Genomic DNA, 17,919 nt, shown 5'->3' with positions numbered 1-17,919 from the left:
ATCATTACATGATGGAACCAACGTCCACGATCCTCAACCCTAGGAGTCCTGAAGCAGTGTCAGTCGCCACCTACTGTCTATCGCTTGAATTCGTTCACACTGTAAATCAAACATGACAAATCCAACAGCACAACTAAAATGTGTATTTCACAAGTAATAACATAAAAACAGAAATATACTTTTGCTGATGCAGAAACAAAGAAAACGTCTCGTCTGATGCTTCGAAATCTCCATTTATCATGGCCCCTTAACTAACCACCAAGAGTCTTTGCACGGCTGGGAACCTTTGTAAAAGAGTCAGTGGGTCACTGTGAATGCAGCAGATCTTCACCCCTGTATTTCTTACAAAGAAGCAGAGTTTTATTCCAGGTACAGGAGGCATCTCTGGTGTCTGATACTACCGCTAGTGTTCAGCCTACCCTCTCTGAGAGAGCAGCAGTGAGGGTACAAAGCACACTGGTTGCAAAATGTGGACACTGCAAACAACAACTGCAATATCACAGATGATATAAAACACATAAAGTACTCAAGTCTTATACTAGATGCAACACAGCAGGGAAATCATGTCATAAAACAAATGATGAACCCACAGTATGGACGGGGCAGGTAATAAAATGCAAATTTCCCATGGTGGGACCACAGTCAATTGCTGCCTTCTTCTCTGTGCCCCGGTCTCTTTATATAATCTGTACTTTTTGTTGTGCAATAAAAGAAAAACAAGGAATAACCCTTCATAGTATGAATGTACAGGTCAAGGGCTGGGGAGAGAGGGCAGTAGATTTGGGGGTTGGTGTAATCCTCTGACGGCATTAGATGGAAGCAGAAGACAAAGCAAGTGACATTTATTAAGACTTTAGGTGCATTTAGGTTTATAGAAAAAAACTGAGAAAGATTAAAATGTCTGAGTAGTGAAAAAAAAAAAATGGAGTTCCCATATCAGGAGTCGAACCCGGGCGAAAACCAGGAATCCGAACCGCTAGACCATATGGGAACTGTGAACTCGTCATACAGCTCAGTATATGTGAGGTGTCTTCCAAGGTCACAGTGCATTCCGTACACTGAGAGTTATATTCTTCTTCTCAGTAGTACACAATCAATTGGGGTAACAGACACCTCACTTCTGACAAAAGAGAAGGAATGACCAGAAGTCATCATTTCTGCCACAACCTGTCAGGTCTCATTATTTACAACCTTAGAACTTCTACTCATACACAGAGCCCAGGACACGGAGGACAGCAGCAGTCACTGCATTCACTATTACTAACCCCTCCCCTTGAGCCAGACAAAGCCACGCCCCTCCCGTAGGACACTCCTGGGTTTCCTCACCAGACTGATGGCCCCACAGACCCCTCTCCAGTTATCTTCCAGCTGCTTCCTTATCGACACTCCCCTGCACCTGTCACAGGCTCCAGGTTGCCCTCCTGGGGCTCGAGTTATACTCCTTCTCTATCTACTAACAGCACCGACTCCAGTCCTGACACTGGATTGGTTCACACAGAGAAGAAACAGCTCAGAAGTAGTCTGGGTTGTTCCCAGGTACCTGCATCTTCACAGAGTGACTGCCAGGGGGCAGCACAGCCAAAGCACTCACAGCCCACAAGGCTACGAATCATCAATTGGATGTCAGCAACCTTGTCAGAGGCGCAGAGACTAGTAATTCCACAATATTTTGGGACAGCAGAGGAAGAAGCAAGTGCTGAGCTGAAGTGGTCACTGCTGTTTTGTCACAACACCAGACATATGTTCTTAAAAGCATGTAAGCGCACATTCTTAGGCATTCTCGGTCGTCTTCTCCCTTTCTGACATTATACCAATTGAATACACCCGAATGGAGAAAAGTTAAAATATAAGGTACTAGGAATATGCGCCAAAGGTAGGCAAATTAAACATTTCAAGTACAAATATTACCATATTTATTGATGTAAAATGTAAACAAGTTAGACTGAAAATATGTGTGTGTGTTTACAAAGGATGTCTAAAGTGTATGCTGTGAGGTCAGGTTGCAGTTCACTACTTGCACTTGTGCCTTTCACAAGTGTGAGTACCCAGTTACACTAATGTCTGCTCTGACTTGTTATTCTGAGAGTCATGTGCTAAAGGGGGGCTTCCACCCTAGTTTGAGGGACCAGAGTACGAATGCCCCAGGGCACAGGAAGTACACAGTCCTCATTGATACAACTGTGGCCCAGTAACTTCTGACTGCCCTTTGACCCCACAGACTGGCACATATATGTCATCAGACTATAGCACCGTGGTACATATGCACACATGTGCATGTACACGTCAGCCAGTTTTTTATTTATTTATGTGCTAATACTGTTCAGCATCAGGATGTGATGTCGAAGGAGACTGGTGGAGAGTGCCGAAGTCACTGGTATTTCATGACAAAACTAGAGACCTTTTCACGCTCATATACTGCTCCAGGCAGATCTTCCACTGCAAATGCAAGTTATATGAGTCCAGCTGAAAACTGTTTATTTTTGGGTACTTGCTTTAGTCAAAGGTTACCATTTGCAACTCACAAAAAAAAGCAAAGGGCAATTTCATACATTAACTCTTTGGTAAAGTCGTTCTTTCACATCGTACATTTCCATAAGTTTCTCTATCCTTGTAAGTTATCCGGTGTGAAGGCCAAGTGGAGTCAGGTCCACACTGTGCATCTTACAGTTGTGTAGCCAGAGTAGAGAGGTGTCCACACAGACACAGGACGTAGACAACACCTGTGTGTAGCATCACGTGCCCCCAGCAACGCCTATAGAATAATGTATAGATGCCCCCAAACCGCAGAAACCACGAGGGGAATGAAAAGAGGAAGAGACGGGTTATGTCAGAGATACAAATGGTTTCCTGCTCAAGACCTGCAATAAATTAAAACAAAAGTATTATTACAAACATTCCAGGTCCTAACGATATTGGAACTCAGATTGCTGGATTCAGAGTCCAGAGTGCTAATCATTACATGATGGAACCAACGTCCACGATCCTCAACCCTAGGAGTCCTGAAGCAGTGTCAGTCGCCACCTACTGTCTATCGCTTGAATTCGTTCACACTGTAAATCAAACATGACAAATCCAACAGCACAACTAAAATGTGTATTTCACAAGTAATAACATAAAAACAGAAATATACTTTTGCTGATGCAGAAACAAAGAAAACGTCTTGTCTGATGCTTCGAAATCTCCATTTAGCATGGCCCCTTAACTAACCACCAAGAGTCTTTGCACGGCTGGGAACCTTTGTTAAAGAGTCAGTGGGTCACTGTGAATGCAGCAGATCTTCACCCCTGTATTTCTTACAAAGAAGCAGAGTTTTATTCCAGGTACAGGAGGCATCTCTGGTGTCTGATACTACCGGTAGTGTTCAGCCTACCCTCTCTGAGAGAGCAGCAGTGAGGGTACAAAGCACACTGGTTGCAAAATGTGGACACTGCAAACAACAGCTGCAATATCACAGATGATATAAAACACATAAAGTACTCAAGTCTTATACTAGATACAACACAGCAGGGAAATCATGTCATAAAACAAATGATGAACCCACAGTATGGACGGGCAGGTAATAAAATGCAAATTTCCCATGGTGGGACCACAGTCAATTGCTGCCTTCTTCTCTGTGCCCCGGTCTCTTTATATAATCTGTACTTTTTGTTGTGCAATAAAAGAAAAACAAGGAATAACCCTTCATAGTATTAATGTACAGGTCAAGGGCTGGGGAGAGAGGGCAGTAGATTTGGGGGTTGGTGTAAACCTCTGACGGCATTAGATGGAAGCAGAAGACTAAGCAAGTGTCCTTTATTAAGACTTTAGGTGCATTTAGGTTTATAGAAAAAAACTGAGAAAGATTAAAATGTCTGAGTAGTGAAAAAAATAAATGGAGTTTCCATACCGGGAGTCGAACCCGGGCCACCTGGGTGAAAACCAGGAATCCTAACCGCTAGACCATATGGGAACTGTGAACTCATCATACAGCTCGGTATATGTGAGGTGTCTCCCAAGGTCACACTGCATTCCGTACACTGAGAGTCATATTGTTCTTCTCAGTAGTACACAATCAATTGGGGTAACAGACACCTCACTTCTGACAAAAGAGAAGGAATCACCAGAAGTCATCATTTCTGCCACAACCTGTCAGGTCTCATTATTTACAACCTTAGAACTTCTACACATACACAGAGCCCAGGACACGGAGAACAGCAGCAGTCCCTGCATTCACTATTACTAACCCCTCCCCTTGAGCCAGACAAAGCCACGCCCCTCCCGTAGGACACTCCTGGGTTTCCTCACCAGACTGATGGCCCCACAGACCCCTCTCCAGTTATCTTCCAGCTGCTTCCTTATCGACACTCCCCTGCACCTGTCACAGGCTCCAGGTTGCCCTCCTGGGGCTCGAGTTATACTCCTTCTCTATCTACTAACAGCACCGACTCCAGTCCTGACACTGGATTGGTTCACACAGAGAAGAAACAGCTCAGAAGTAGTCTGGGTTGTTCCCAGGTACCTGCATCTTCACAGAGTGACCGCCAGGGGGCAGCACAGCCAAAGCACTCACAGCCCACAAGGCTACGAATCATCAATTGGATGTCAGCAACCTTGTCAGAGGCGCAGAGACTAGTAATTCCACAATATTTTGGGACAGCAGAGGAAGAAGCAAGTGCTGAGCTGAAGTGGTCACTGCTGTTTTGTCACAACACCAGACATATGTTCTTAAAAGCATGTAAGCGCACATTCTTAGGCATTCTCGGTCGTCTTCTCCCTTTCTGACATTATACCAATTGAATACACCCGAATTGAGAAAAGTTAAAATATAAGGTACTAGGAATATGCGCCAAAGGTAGGCAAATTAAACATTTCAAGTACAAATATTACCATATTTATTGATGTAAAATGTAAACAAGTTAGACTGAAAATATGTGTGTGTGTTTACAAAGGATGTCTAAAGTGTATGCTGTGAGGTCAGGTTGCAGTTCACTACTTGTACTTGTGCCTTTCACAAGTGTGAGTACCCAGTTACACTAATGTCTGCTCTGACTTGTTATTCTGAGAGTCATGTGCTAAAGGGGGGCTTCCACCCTAGTTTGAGGGACCAGAGTACGAATGCCCCAGGGCACAGGAAGTACACAGTCCTCATTGATACAACTGTGGCCCAGTAACTTCTGACTGCCCTTTGACCCCACAGACTGGCACATATATGTCATCAGACTATAGCACCGTGGTACATATGCACACATGTGCATGTACACGTCAGCCAGTTTTTTATTTATTTATGTGCTAATACTGTTCAGCATCAGGATGTGATGTCGAAGGAGACTGGTGGAGAGTGCCGAAGTCACTGGTATTTCATGACAAAACTAGAGACCTTTTCACACTCATATACTGCTCCAGGCAGATCTTCCACTGCAAATGCAAGTTATATGAGTCCAGCTGAAAACTGTTTATTTTTGGGTACTTGCTTTAGTCAAAGGTTACCATTTGCAACTCACAAAAAAAAAGCAAAGGGCAATTTCATACATTAACACTTTGGTAAAGTCGTTCTTTCACACCGCACATTTCCGTAAGTTTCTCTCTCCTTGTAAGTTATCCGGTGTGAAGGCCAAGTGGAGTCAGGTCCACACTGTGCATCTTACAGTTGTGTAGCCAGAGTAGAGAGGTGTCCACACAGACACAGGACATAGACAACACCTGTGTGTAGCATCAAGTGTCCCCAGCAACGCCTATAGAATAATGTATAGATGCCCCCAAACCGCAGAAACCACGAGGGGAATGAAAAGAGGAAGAGACGGGTTATGTCAGAGATACAAATGGTTTCCTGCTCAAGACCTGCAATAAATTAAATCAAAAGTATTATTACAAACATTCCAGGTCCTAACGATATTGGAACTCAGATTGCTGGATTCAGAGTCCAGAGTGCTAATCATTACATGATGGAACCAACGTCCACGATCCTCAACCCTAGGAGTCCTGAAGCAGTGTCAGTCGCCACCTACTGTCTATCGCTTGAATTCGTTCACACTGTAAATCAAACATGACAAATCCAACAGCACAACTAAAATGTGTATTTCACAAGTAATAACATAAAAATAGAAATATACTTTTGCTGATGCAGAAACAAAGAAAACGTCTTGTCTGATGCTTCGAAATCTCCATTTAGCATGGCCCCTTAACTAACCACCAAGAGTCTTTGCACGGCTGGGAACCTTTGTAAAAGAGTCAGTGGGTCACTGTGAATGCAGCAGATCTTCACCCCTGTATTTCTTACAAAGAAGCAGAGTTTTATTCCAGGTACAGGAGGCATCTCTGGTGTCTGATACTACCGGTAGTGTTCAGCCTACCCTCTCTGAGAGAGCAGCAGTGAGGGTACAAAGCACACTGGTTGCAAAATGTGGACACTGCAAACAACAGCTGCAATATCACAGATGATATAAAACACATAAAGTACTCAAGTATTATACTAGATACAACACAGCAGGGAAATCATGTCATAAAACAAATGATGAACCCACAGTATGGACGGGCAGGTAATAAAATGCAAATTTCCCATGGTGGGACCACAGTCAATTGCTGCCTTCTTCTCTGTGCCCCGGTCTCTTTATATAATCTGTACTTTTTGTTGTGCAATAAAAGAAAAACAAGGAATAACCCTTCATAGTATTAATGTACAGGTCAAGGGCTTTGGAGAGAGGGCAGTAGATTTGGGGGTTGGTGTAAACCTCTGACGGCATTAGATGGAAGCAGAAGACAAAGCAAGTGACATTTATTAAGACTTTAGGTGCATTTAGGTTTATAGAAAAAAACTGAGAAAGATTAAAATGTCTGAGTAGTGAAAAAAATAAATGGAGTTCCCATACCGGGAGTCGAACCCGGGCCACCTGGGTGAAAACCAGGAATCCTAACCGCTAGACCATATGGGAACTGTGAACTCATCATACAGCTCGGTATATGTGAGGTGTCTCCCAAGGTCACACTGCATTCCGTACACTGAGAGTCATATTGTTCTTCTCAGTAGTACACAATCAATTGGGGTAACAGACACCTCACTTCTGACAAAAGAGAAGGAATCACCAGAAGTCATCATTTCTGCCACAACCTGTCAGGTCTCATTATTTACAACCTTAGAACTTCTACACATACACAGAGCCCAGGACACGGAGAACAGCAGCAGTCCCTGCATTCACTATTACTAACCCCTCCCCTTGAGCCAGACAAAGCCACGCCCCTCCCGTAGGACACTCCTGGGTTTCCTCACCAGACTGATGGCCCCACAGACCCCTCTCCAGTTATCTTCCAACTGCTTCCTTGACGACACTCCCCTGCACCTGTCACAGGCTCCAGGCTGCCCTCCTGGGGCTCGAGTTATACTCTTTCTCTATCTACTAACAGCACCGACTCCAGTCCTGACACTGGATTGGTTCACACAGAGAAGAAACAGCTCAGAAGTAGTCTGGGTTGTTCCCAGGTACCTGCATCTTCACAGAGTGACCGCCAGGGGGCAGCACAGCCAAAGCACTCACAGCCCACAAGGCTACGAATCATCAATTGGATGTCAGCAGCCTTGTCAGAGGCGCAGAGACTAGTAATTCCACAATATTTTGGGACAGCAGAGGAAGAAGCAAGTGCTGAGCTGAAGTGGTCACTGCTGTTTTGTCACAACACCAGACATATGTTCTTAAAAGCATGTAAGCGCACATTCTTAGGCATTCTCGGTCGTCTTCTCCCTTTCTGTCATTATACCAATTGTATACACCCGAATGGAGAAAAGTTCAAATATAAGGTACTAGGAATATGCGCCAAAGGTAGGCAAATTAAACATTTCAAGTACAAATATTACCATATTTATTGATGTAAAATGTAAACAAGTTAACCTGAAAATATGTGTGTGTGTTTACAAAGGATGTCTAAAGTGTATGCTGTGAGGTCAGGTTGCAGTTCACTACTTGCACTTGTGCCTTTCACAAGTGTGAGTACCCAGTTACACTAATGTCTGCTCTGACTTGTTATTCTGAGAGTCATGTGCTAAAGGGGGGCTTCCACCCTAGTTTGAGGGACCAGAGTACGAATGCCCCAGGGCACAGGAAGTACACAGTCCTCATTGATACAACTGTGGCCCAGTAACTTCTGACTGCCCTTGGACCCCACAGACTGGCACATATATGTCATCAGACGATAGCACCGTGGTACATATGCACATATGTGCATGTACACGTCAGCCAGTTTTTTATTCATTTATGTGCTAATACTGTTCAGCATCAGGATGTGATGTCGAAGGAGACTGGTGGAGAGCGCCGAAGTCTCTGGTATTTCAAGACAAAACTAGAGACCTTTTCACACTCATATACTGCTCCAGGCAGATCTTCCACTGCAAATGCAAGTTATATGAGTCCAGCTGAAAACTGTTTATTTTTGGGTACTTGCTTTAGTCAAAGGTTACCATTTGCAACTCACAAAAAAAAGCAAAGGGCAATTTCATACATTAACTCTTTGGTAAAGTCGTTCTTTCACACCGTACATTTCCATAAGTTTCTCTATCCTTGTAAGTTATCCGGTGTGAAGGCCAAGTGGAGTCAGGTCCACACTGTGCATCTTACAGTTGTGTAGCCAGAGTAGAGAGGTGTCCACACAGACACAGGACGTAGACAACACCTGTGTGTAGCATCACGTGCCCCCAGCAACGCCTATAGAATAATGTATAGATGCCCCCAAACCGCAGAAACCACGAGGGGAATGAAAAGAGGAAGAGACGGGTTATGTCAGAGATACAAATGGTTTCCTGCTCAAGACCTGCAATAAATTAAAACAAAAGTATTATTACAAACATTCTAGGTCCTAACGATATTGGAACTCAGATTGCTGGATTCAGAGTCCAGAGTGCTAATCATTACATGATGGAACCAACGTCCACGATCCTCAACCCTAGGAGTCCTGAAGCAGTGTCAGTCGCCACCTACTGTCTATCGCTTGAATTCGTTCACACTGTAAATCAAACATGACAAATCCAACAGCACAACTAAAATGTGTATTTCACAAGTAATAACATAAAAACAGAAATATACTTTTGCTGATGCAGAAACAAAGAAAACGTCTTGTCTGATGCTTCGAAATCTCCATTTAGCATGGCCCCTTAACTAACCACCAAGAGTCTTTGCACGGCTGGGAACCTTTGTAAAAGAGTCAGTGGGTCACTGTGAATGCAGCAGATCTTCACCCCTGTATTTCTTACAAAGAAGCAGAGTTTTATTCCAGGTACAGAAGGCATCTCTGGTGTCTGATACTACCGGTAGTGTTCAGACTACCCTCTCTGAGAGAGCAGCAGTGAGGGTACAAAGCACACTGGTTGCAAAATGTGGACACTGCAAACAACAGCTGCAATATCACAGATGATATAAAACACATAAAGTACTCAAGTCTTATACTAGATACAACACAGCAGGGAAATCATGTCATAAAACAAATGATGAACCCACAGTATGGACGGGCAGGTAATAAAATGCAAATTTCCCATGGTGGGACCACAGTCAATTGCTGCCTTCTTCTCTGTGCCCCGGTCTCTTTATATAATCTGTACTTTTTGTTGTGCAATAAAAGAAAAACAAGGAATAACCCTTCATAGTATTAATGTACAGGTCAAGGGCTGGGGAGAGAGGGCAGTAGATTTGGGGGTTGGTGTAAACCTCTGACGGCATTAGATGGAAGCAGAAGACTAAGCAAGTGACCTTTATTAAGACTTTAGGTGCATTTAGGTTTATAGAAAAAAACTGAGAAAGATTAAAATGTCTGAGTAGTGAAAAAAATAAATGGAGTTCCCATACCGGGAGTCGAACCCGGGCCACCTGGGTGAAAACCAGGAATCCTAACCGCTAGACCATATGGGAACTGTGAACTCATCATACAGCTCGGTATATGTGAGGTGTCTCCCAAGGTCACACTGCATTCCGTACACTGAGAGTCATATTGTTCTTCTCAGTAGTACACAATCAATTGGGGTAACAGACACCTCACTTCTGACAAAAGAGAAGGAATCACCAGAAGTCATTATTTCTGCCACAACCTGTCAGGTCTCATTATTTACAACCTTAGAACTTCTACACATACACAGAGCCCAGGACACGGAGAACAGCAGCAGTCCCTGCATTCACTATTACTAACCCCTCCCCTTGAGCCAGACAAAGCCACGCCCCTCCCGTAGGACACTCCTGGGTTTCCTCACCAGACTGATGGCCCCACAGACCCCTCTCCAGTTATCTTCCAGCTGCTTCCTTATCGACACTCCCCTGCACCTGTCACAGGCTCCAGGTTGCCCTCCTGGGGCTCGAGTTATACTCCTTCTCTATCTACTAACAGCACCGACTCCAGTCCTGACACTGGATTGGTTCACACAGAGAAGAAACAGCTCAGAAGTAGTCTGGGTTGTTCCCAGGTACCTGCATCTTCACAGAGTGACCGCCAGGGGGCAGCACAGCCAAAGCACTCACAGCCCACAAGGCTACGAATCATCAATTGGATGTCAGCAACCTTGTCAGAGGCGCAGAGACTAGTAATTCCACAATATTTTGGGACAGCAGAGGAAGAAGCAAGTGCTGAGCTGAAGTGGTCACTGCTGTTTTGTCACAACACCAGACATATGTTCTTAAAAGCATGTAAGCGCACATTCTTAGGCATTCTCGGTCGTCTTCTCCCTTTCTGACATTATACCAATTGAATACACCCGAATGGAGAAAAGTTAAAATATAAGGTACTAGGAATATGCGCCAAAGGTAGGCAAATTAAACATTTCAAGTACAAATATTACCATATTTATTGATGTAAAATGTAAACAAGTTAGACTGAAAATATGTGTGTGTGTTTACAAAGGATGTCTAAAGTGTATGCTGTGAGGTCAGGTTGCAGTTCACTACTTGCACTTGTGCCTTTCACAAGTGTGAGTACCCAGTTACACTAATGTCTGCTCTGACTTGTTATTCTGAGAGTCATGTGCTAAAGGGGGGCTTCCACCCTAGTTTGAGGGACCAGAGTACGAATGCCCCAGGGCACAGGAAGTACACAGTCCTCATTGATACAACTGTGGCCCAGTAACTTCTGACTGCCCTTTGACCCCACAGACTGGCACATATATGTCATCAGACTATAGCACCGTGGTACATATGCACACATGTGCATGTACACGTCAGCCAGTTTTTTATTTATTTATGTGCTAATACTGTTCAGCATCAGGATGTGATGTCGAAGGAGACTGGTGGAGAGTGCCGAAGTCACTGGTATTTCATGACAAAACTAGAGACCTTTTCACACTCATATACTGCTCCAGGCAGATCTTCCACTGCAAATGCAAGTTATATGAGTCCAGCTGAAAACTGTTTATTTTTGGGTACTTGCTTTAGTCAAAGGTTACCATTTGCAACTCACAAAAAAAAGCAAAGGGCAATTTCATACATTAACTCTTTGGTAAAGTCGTTCTTTCACACCGTACATTTCCATAAGTTTCTCTATCCTTGTAAGTTATCCGGTGTGAAGGCCAAGTGGAGTCAGGTCCACACTGTGCATCTTACAGTTGTGTAGCCAGAGTAGAGAGGTGTCCACACAGACACAGGACGTAGACAACACCTGTGTGTAGCATCACGTGCCCCCAGCAACGCCTATAGAATAATGTATAGATGCCCCCAAACCGCAGAAACCACGAGGGGAATGAAAAGAGGAAGAGACGGGTTATGTCAGAGATACAAATGGTTTCCTGCTCAAGACCTGCAATAAATTAAAACAAAAGTATTATTACAAACATTCCAGGTCCTAACGATATTGGAACTCAGATTGCTGGATTCAGAGTCCAGAGTGCTAATCATTACATGATGGAACCAACGTCCACGATCCTCAACCCTAGGAGTCCTGAAGCAGTGTCAGTCGCCACCTACTGTCTATCGCTTGAATTCGTTCACACTGTAAATCAAACATGACAAATCCAACAGCACAACTAAAATGTGTATTTCACAAGTAATAACATAAAAACAGAAATATACTTTTGCTGATGCAGAAACAAAGAAAACGTCTTGTCTGATGCTTCGAAATCTCCATTTAGCATGGCTCCTTAACTAACCACCAAGAGTCTTTGCACGGCTGGGAACCTTTGTAAAAGAGTCAGTGGGTCACTGTGAATGCAGCAGATCTTCACCCCTGTATTTCTTACAAAGAAGCAGAGTTTTATTCCAGGTACAGGAGGCATCTCTGGTGTCTGATACTACCGGTAGTGTTCAGCCTACCCTCTCTGAGAGAGCAGCAGTGAGGGTACAAAGCACACTGGTTGCAAAATGTGGACACTGCAAACAACAGCTGCAATATCACAGATGATATAAAAAACATAAAGTACTCAAGTCTTATACTAGATACAACACAGCAGGGAAATCATGTCATAAAACAAATGATGAACCCACAGTATGGACGGGCAGGTAATAAAATGCAAATTTCCCATGGTGGGACCACAGTCAATTGCTGCCTTCTTCTCTGTGCCCCGGTCTCTTTATATAATCTGTACTTTTTGTTGTGCAATAAAAGAAAAACAAGGAATAACCCTTCATAGTATTAATGTACAGGTCAAGGGCTGGGGAGAGAGGGCAGTAGATTTGGGGGTTGGTGTAAACCTCTGACGGCATTAGATGGAAGCAGAAGACTAAGCAAGTGACCTTTATTAAGACTTTAGGTGCATTTAGGTTTATAGAAAAAAACTGAGAAAGATTAAAATGTCTGAGTAGTGAAAAAAATAAATGGAGTTCCCATACCGGGAGTCGAACCCGGGCCACCTGGGTGAAAACCAGGAATCCTAACCGCTAGACCATATGGGAACTGTGAACTCATCATACAGCTCGGTATATGTGAGGTGTCTCCCAAGGTCACACTGCATTCCGTACACTGAGAGTCATATTGTTCTTCTCAGTAGTACACAATCAATTGGGGTAACAGACACCTCACTTCTGACAAAAGAGAAGGAATCACCAGAAGTCATTATTTCTGCCACAACCTGTCAGGTCTCATTATTTACAACCTTAGAACTTCTACACATACACAGAGCCCAGGACACGGAGAACAGCAGCAGTCCCTGCATTCACTATTACTAACCCCTCCCCTTGAGACAGACAAAGCCACGCCCCTCCCGTAGGACACTCCTGGGTTTCCTCACCAGACTGATGGCCCCACAGACCCCTCTCCAGTTATCTTCCAGCTGCTTCCTTATCGACACTCCCCTGCACCTGTCACAGGCTCCAGGTTGCCCTCCTGGGGCTCGAGTTATACTCCTTCTCTATCTACTAACAGCACCGACTCCAGTCCTGACACTGGATTGGTTCACACAGAGAAGAAACAGCTCAGAAGTAGTCTGGGTTGTTCCCAGGTACCTGCATCTTCACAGAGTGACCGCCAGGGGGCAGCACAGCCAAAGCACTCACAGCCCACAAGGCTACGAATCATCAATTGGATGTCAGCAACCTTGTCAGAGGCGCAGAGACTAGTAATTCCACAATATTTTGGGACAGCAGAGGAAGAAGCAAGTGCTGAGCTGAAGTGGTCACTGCTGTTTTGTCACAACACCAGACATATGTTCTTAAAAGCATGTAAGCGCATATTCTTAGGCATTCTCGGTCGTCTTCTCCCTTTCTGACATTATACCAATTGAATACACCCGAATGGAGAAAAGTTAAAATATAAGGTACTAGGAATATGCGCCAAAGGTAGGCAAATTAAACATTTCAAGTACAAATATTACCATATTTATTGATGTAAAATGTAAACAAGTTAGACTGAAAATATGTGTGTGTGTTTACAAAGGATGTCTAAAGTGTATGCTGTGAGGTCAGGTTGCAGTTCACTACTTGCACTTGTGCCTTTCACAAGTGTGAGTACCCAGTTACACTAATGTCTGCTCTGACTTGTTATTCTGTGAGTCATGTGCTAAAGGGGGGCTTCCACCCTAGTTTGAGGGACCAGAGTACGAATGCCCCAGGGCACAGGAAGTACACAGTCCTCATTGATACAACTGTGGCCCAGTAACTTCTGACTGCCCTTTGACCCCACAGACTGGCACATATATGTCATCAGACTATAGCACCGTGGTACATATGCACACATGTGCATGTACACGTCAGCCAGTTTTTTATTTATTTATGTGCTAATACTGTTCAGCATCAGGATGTGATATCGAAGGAGACTGGTGGAGAGTGCCGAAGTCACTGGTATTTCATGACAAAACTAGAGACCTTTTCACACTCATATACTGCTCCAGGCAGATCTTCCACTGCAAATGCAAGTTATATGAGTCCAGCTGAAAACTGTTTATTTTTGGGTACTTGCTTTAGTCAAAGGTTACCATTTGCAACTCACAAAAAAAAAGCAAAGGGCAATTTCATACATTAACACTTTGGTAAAGTCGTTCTTTCACACCGTACATTTCCGTAAGTTTCTCTCTCCTTGTAAGTTATCCGGTGTGAAGGCCAAGTGGAGTCAGGTCCACACTGTGCATCTTACAGTTGTGTAGCCAGAGTAGAGAGGTGTCCACACAGACACAGGACGTAGACAACACCTGTGTGTAGCATCAAGTGTCCCCAGCAACGCCTATAGAATAATGTATAGATGCCCCCAAACCGCAGAAACCACGAGGGGAATGAAAAGAGGAAGAAACGGGTTATGTCAGAGATACAAATGGTTTCCTGCTCAAGACCTGCAATAAATTAAAACAAAAGTATTATTACAAACATTCCAGGTCCTACCGATATTGGAACTCAGATTGCTGGATTCAGAGTCCAGAGTGCTAATCATTACACGATGGAACCAACGACCACGATCCTCAACCCTAGGAGTCCTGAAGCAGTGTCAGTCGCCACCTACTATCTATCGCTTGAATTCGTTCACACTGTAAATCAAACATGACAAATCCAACAGCACAACTAAAATGTGTATTTCACAAGTAATAACATAAAAACAGAAATATACTTTTGCTGATGCAGAAACAAAGAAAACGTCTCGTCTGATGCTTCGAAATCTCCATTTAGCATGGCCCCTTAACTAACCACCAAGAGTCTTTGCACGGCTGGGAACCTTTGTAAAAGGGTCAGTGGGTCACTGTGAATGCAGCAGATCTTCACCCCTGTATTTCTTACAAAGAAGCAGAGTTTTATTCCAGGTACAGGAGGCATCTCTGGTGTCTGATACTACCGGTAGTGTTCAGCCTACCCTCTCTGAGAGAGCAGCAGTGAGGGTACAAAGCACACTGGTTGCAAAATGTGGACACTGCAAACAACAGCTGCAATATCACAGATGATATAAAACACATAAAGTACTCAAGTCTTATACTAGATACAACACAGCAGGGAAATCATGTCATAAAACAAATGATGAACCCACAGTATGGACGGGGCAGGTAATAAAATGCAAATTTCCCATGGTGGGGCCACAGTCAATTGCTGCCTTCTTCTCTGTGCCCCGGTCTCTTTATATAATCTGTACTTTTTGTTGTGCAATAAAGAAAAACAAGGAATAACCCTTCATAGTATTAATGTACAGGTCAAGGGCTGGGGAGAGAGGGCAGTAGATTTGGGGGTTGGTGTAAACCTCTGACGGCATTAGATGGAAGCAGAAGACAAAGCAAGTGACATTTATTAAGACTTTAGGTGCATTTAGGTTTATAGAAAAAAACTGAGAAAGATTAAAATGTCTGAGTAGTGAAAAAAAATAAATGGAGTTCCCATACCGGGAGTCAAACCCGGGCCACCTGGGTGAAAACCAGGAATCCTAACCGCTAGAGCATATAGGAACTGTGAACTCATCAGACAGCTCAGTATATGTGAGGTGTCTCCCAAGGTCACACTGCATTCCGTACACTGAGAGTTATATTGTTCTTCTCAGTAGTACACAATCAATTGGGGTAACAGACACCTCACTTCTGACAAAAGAGAAGGAATGACCAGAAGTCATCATTTCTGCCACAACCTGTCAGGTCTCATTATTTACAACCTTAGAACTTCTACACATACACAGAGCCCAGGACACGGAGGACAGAAGAAGTCCCTGCATTCACTATTACTAACCCCTCCCCTTGAGCCAGACAAAGCCACGCCCCTCCCGTAGGACACTCCTGGGTTTCCTCACCAGATTGATGGCCCCACAAACTCCTCTCCAGTTATCTTCCAGCTGCTTCCTTGACGACACTCCCCTGCACCTGTCACAGGCTCCAGGCTGCCCTCCTGGGGCTCGAGTTATACTCCTTTTCTATCTACTAACAGCACCGACTCCAGTCCTGACACTGGATTGGTTCACACAGAGAAGAAACAGCTCAGAAGTAGTCTGGGTTGTTCCCAGGTACCTGCATCTTCAAAGAGTGACCGCCAGGGGGCAGCACAGCCAAAGCACTCACAGCCCACAAGGCTACGAATCATCAATTGGATGTCAGCAACCTTGTCAGAGGCGCAGAGACTAGTAATTCCACAATATTTTGGGACAGCAGAGGAAGAAGCAAGTGCTGAGCTGAAGTGGTCACTGCTGTTTTGTCACAACACCAGACATATGTTCTTAAAAGCATGTAAGCGCACATTCTTAGGCATTCTCGGTCGTCTTCTCCCTTTCTGACATTATACCAATTGAATACACCCGAATGGAGAAAAGTTAAAATATAAGGTACTAGGAATATGCGCCAAAGGTAGGCAAATTAAACATTTCAAGTACAAATATTACCATATTTATTGATGTAAAATGTAAACAAGTTAGACTGAAAATATGTGTGTGTGTTTACAAAGGATGTCTAAAGTGTATGCTGTGAGGTCAGGTTGCAGTTCACTACTTGCACTTGTGCCTTTCACAAGTGTGAGTACCCAGTTACACTAATGTCTGCTACGACTTGTTATTCTGAGAGTCATGTGCTAAAGGGGGGCTTCCACCCTAGTTTGAGGGACCAGAGTACGAATGCCCCAGGGCACAGGAAGTACACAGTCCTCATTGATACAACTGTGGCCCAGTAACTTCTGACTGCCCTTTGACCCCACAGACTGGCACATATATGTCATCAGACTATAGCACCGTGGTACATATGCACACATGTGCATGTACACGTCAGCCAGTTTTTTATTTATTTATGTGCTAATACTGTTCAGCATCAGGATGTGATATCGAAGGAGACTGGTGGAGAGTGCCGAAGTCACTGGTATTTCATGACAAAACTAGAGACCTTTTCACACTCATATACTGCTCCAGGCAGATCTTCCACTGCAAATGCAAGTTATATGAGTCCAGCTGAAAACTGTTTATTTTTGGGTACTTGCTTTAGTCAAAGGTTACCATTTGCAACTCACAAAAAAAAAGCAAAGGGCAATTTCATACATTAACACTTTGGTAAAGTCGTTCTTTCACACCGTACATTTCCGTAAGTTTCTCTCTCCTTGTAAGTTATCCGGTGTGAAGGCCAAGTGGAGTCAGGTCCACACTGTGCATCTTACAGTTGTGTAGCCAGAGTAGAGAGGTGTCCACACAGACACAGGACGTAGACAACACCTGTGTGTAGCATCAAGTGTCCCCAGCAACGCCTATAGAATAATGTATAGATGCCCCCAAACCGCAGAAACCACAAGGGGAATGAAAAGAGGAAGAGACGGGTTATGTCAGAGATACAAATGGTTTCCTGCTCAAGACCTGCAATAAATTAAAACAAAAGTATTATTACAAACATTCCAGGTCCTACCGATATTGGAACTCAGATTGCTGGATTCAGAGTCCAGAGTGCTAATCATTACACGATGGAACCAAGGTCCACGATCCTCAACCCTAGGAGTCCTGAAGCAGTGTCAGTCGCCACCTACTGTCTATCGCTTGAATTCGTTCACACTGTAAATCAAACATGACAAATCCAACAGCACAACTAAAATGTGTATTTCACAAGTAATAAGATAAAAACAGAAA

At 43.9% G+C, this 17,919-nt stretch overlaps 5 non-coding genes across 5 annotated transcripts; all 5 read right to left on the bottom strand.

Moving 5' to 3' along the window:
* Positions 1–3,877: 3,877 nt before the first annotated feature.
* On the bottom strand, positions 3,878–3,949 carry TRNAE-UUC (transfer RNA glutamic acid (anticodon UUC)). The gene has a single exon. It is a non-coding gene; the product is annotated as a tRNA-Glu (tRNA).
* Positions 3,950–6,836: 2,887 nt separating this feature from the next.
* Positions 6,837–6,908, bottom strand: TRNAE-UUC (transfer RNA glutamic acid (anticodon UUC)). Its single transcript has one exon. It is a non-coding gene; the product is annotated as a tRNA-Glu (tRNA).
* Positions 6,909–9,794: 2,886 nt separating this feature from the next.
* TRNAE-UUC (transfer RNA glutamic acid (anticodon UUC)) lies at positions 9,795–9,866 on the bottom strand. Its single transcript has one exon. It is a non-coding gene; the product is annotated as a tRNA-Glu (tRNA).
* A 2,886-nt stretch (positions 9,867–12,752) lies between these two features.
* TRNAE-UUC (transfer RNA glutamic acid (anticodon UUC)) lies at positions 12,753–12,824 on the bottom strand. The gene has a single exon. It is a non-coding gene; the product is annotated as a tRNA-Glu (tRNA).
* A 2,888-nt stretch (positions 12,825–15,712) lies between these two features.
* On the bottom strand, positions 15,713–15,784 carry TRNAE-UUC (transfer RNA glutamic acid (anticodon UUC)). The gene has a single exon. It is a non-coding gene; the product is annotated as a tRNA-Glu (tRNA).
* Positions 15,785–17,919: the final 2,135 nt, after the last annotated feature.

This window comes from Pleurodeles waltl, unplaced genomic scaffold (assembly GCF_031143425.1).
Source record: "Pleurodeles waltl isolate 20211129_DDA unplaced genomic scaffold, aPleWal1.hap1.20221129 scaffold_39, whole genome shotgun sequence".
Classification (NCBI taxonomy): Eukaryota; Metazoa; Chordata; class Amphibia; order Caudata; family Salamandridae; genus Pleurodeles; species Pleurodeles waltl.
The sequence above is the reverse complement of the archived record's forward strand: the minus strand, read 5'-3'. Positions and strand labels throughout refer to the sequence as shown.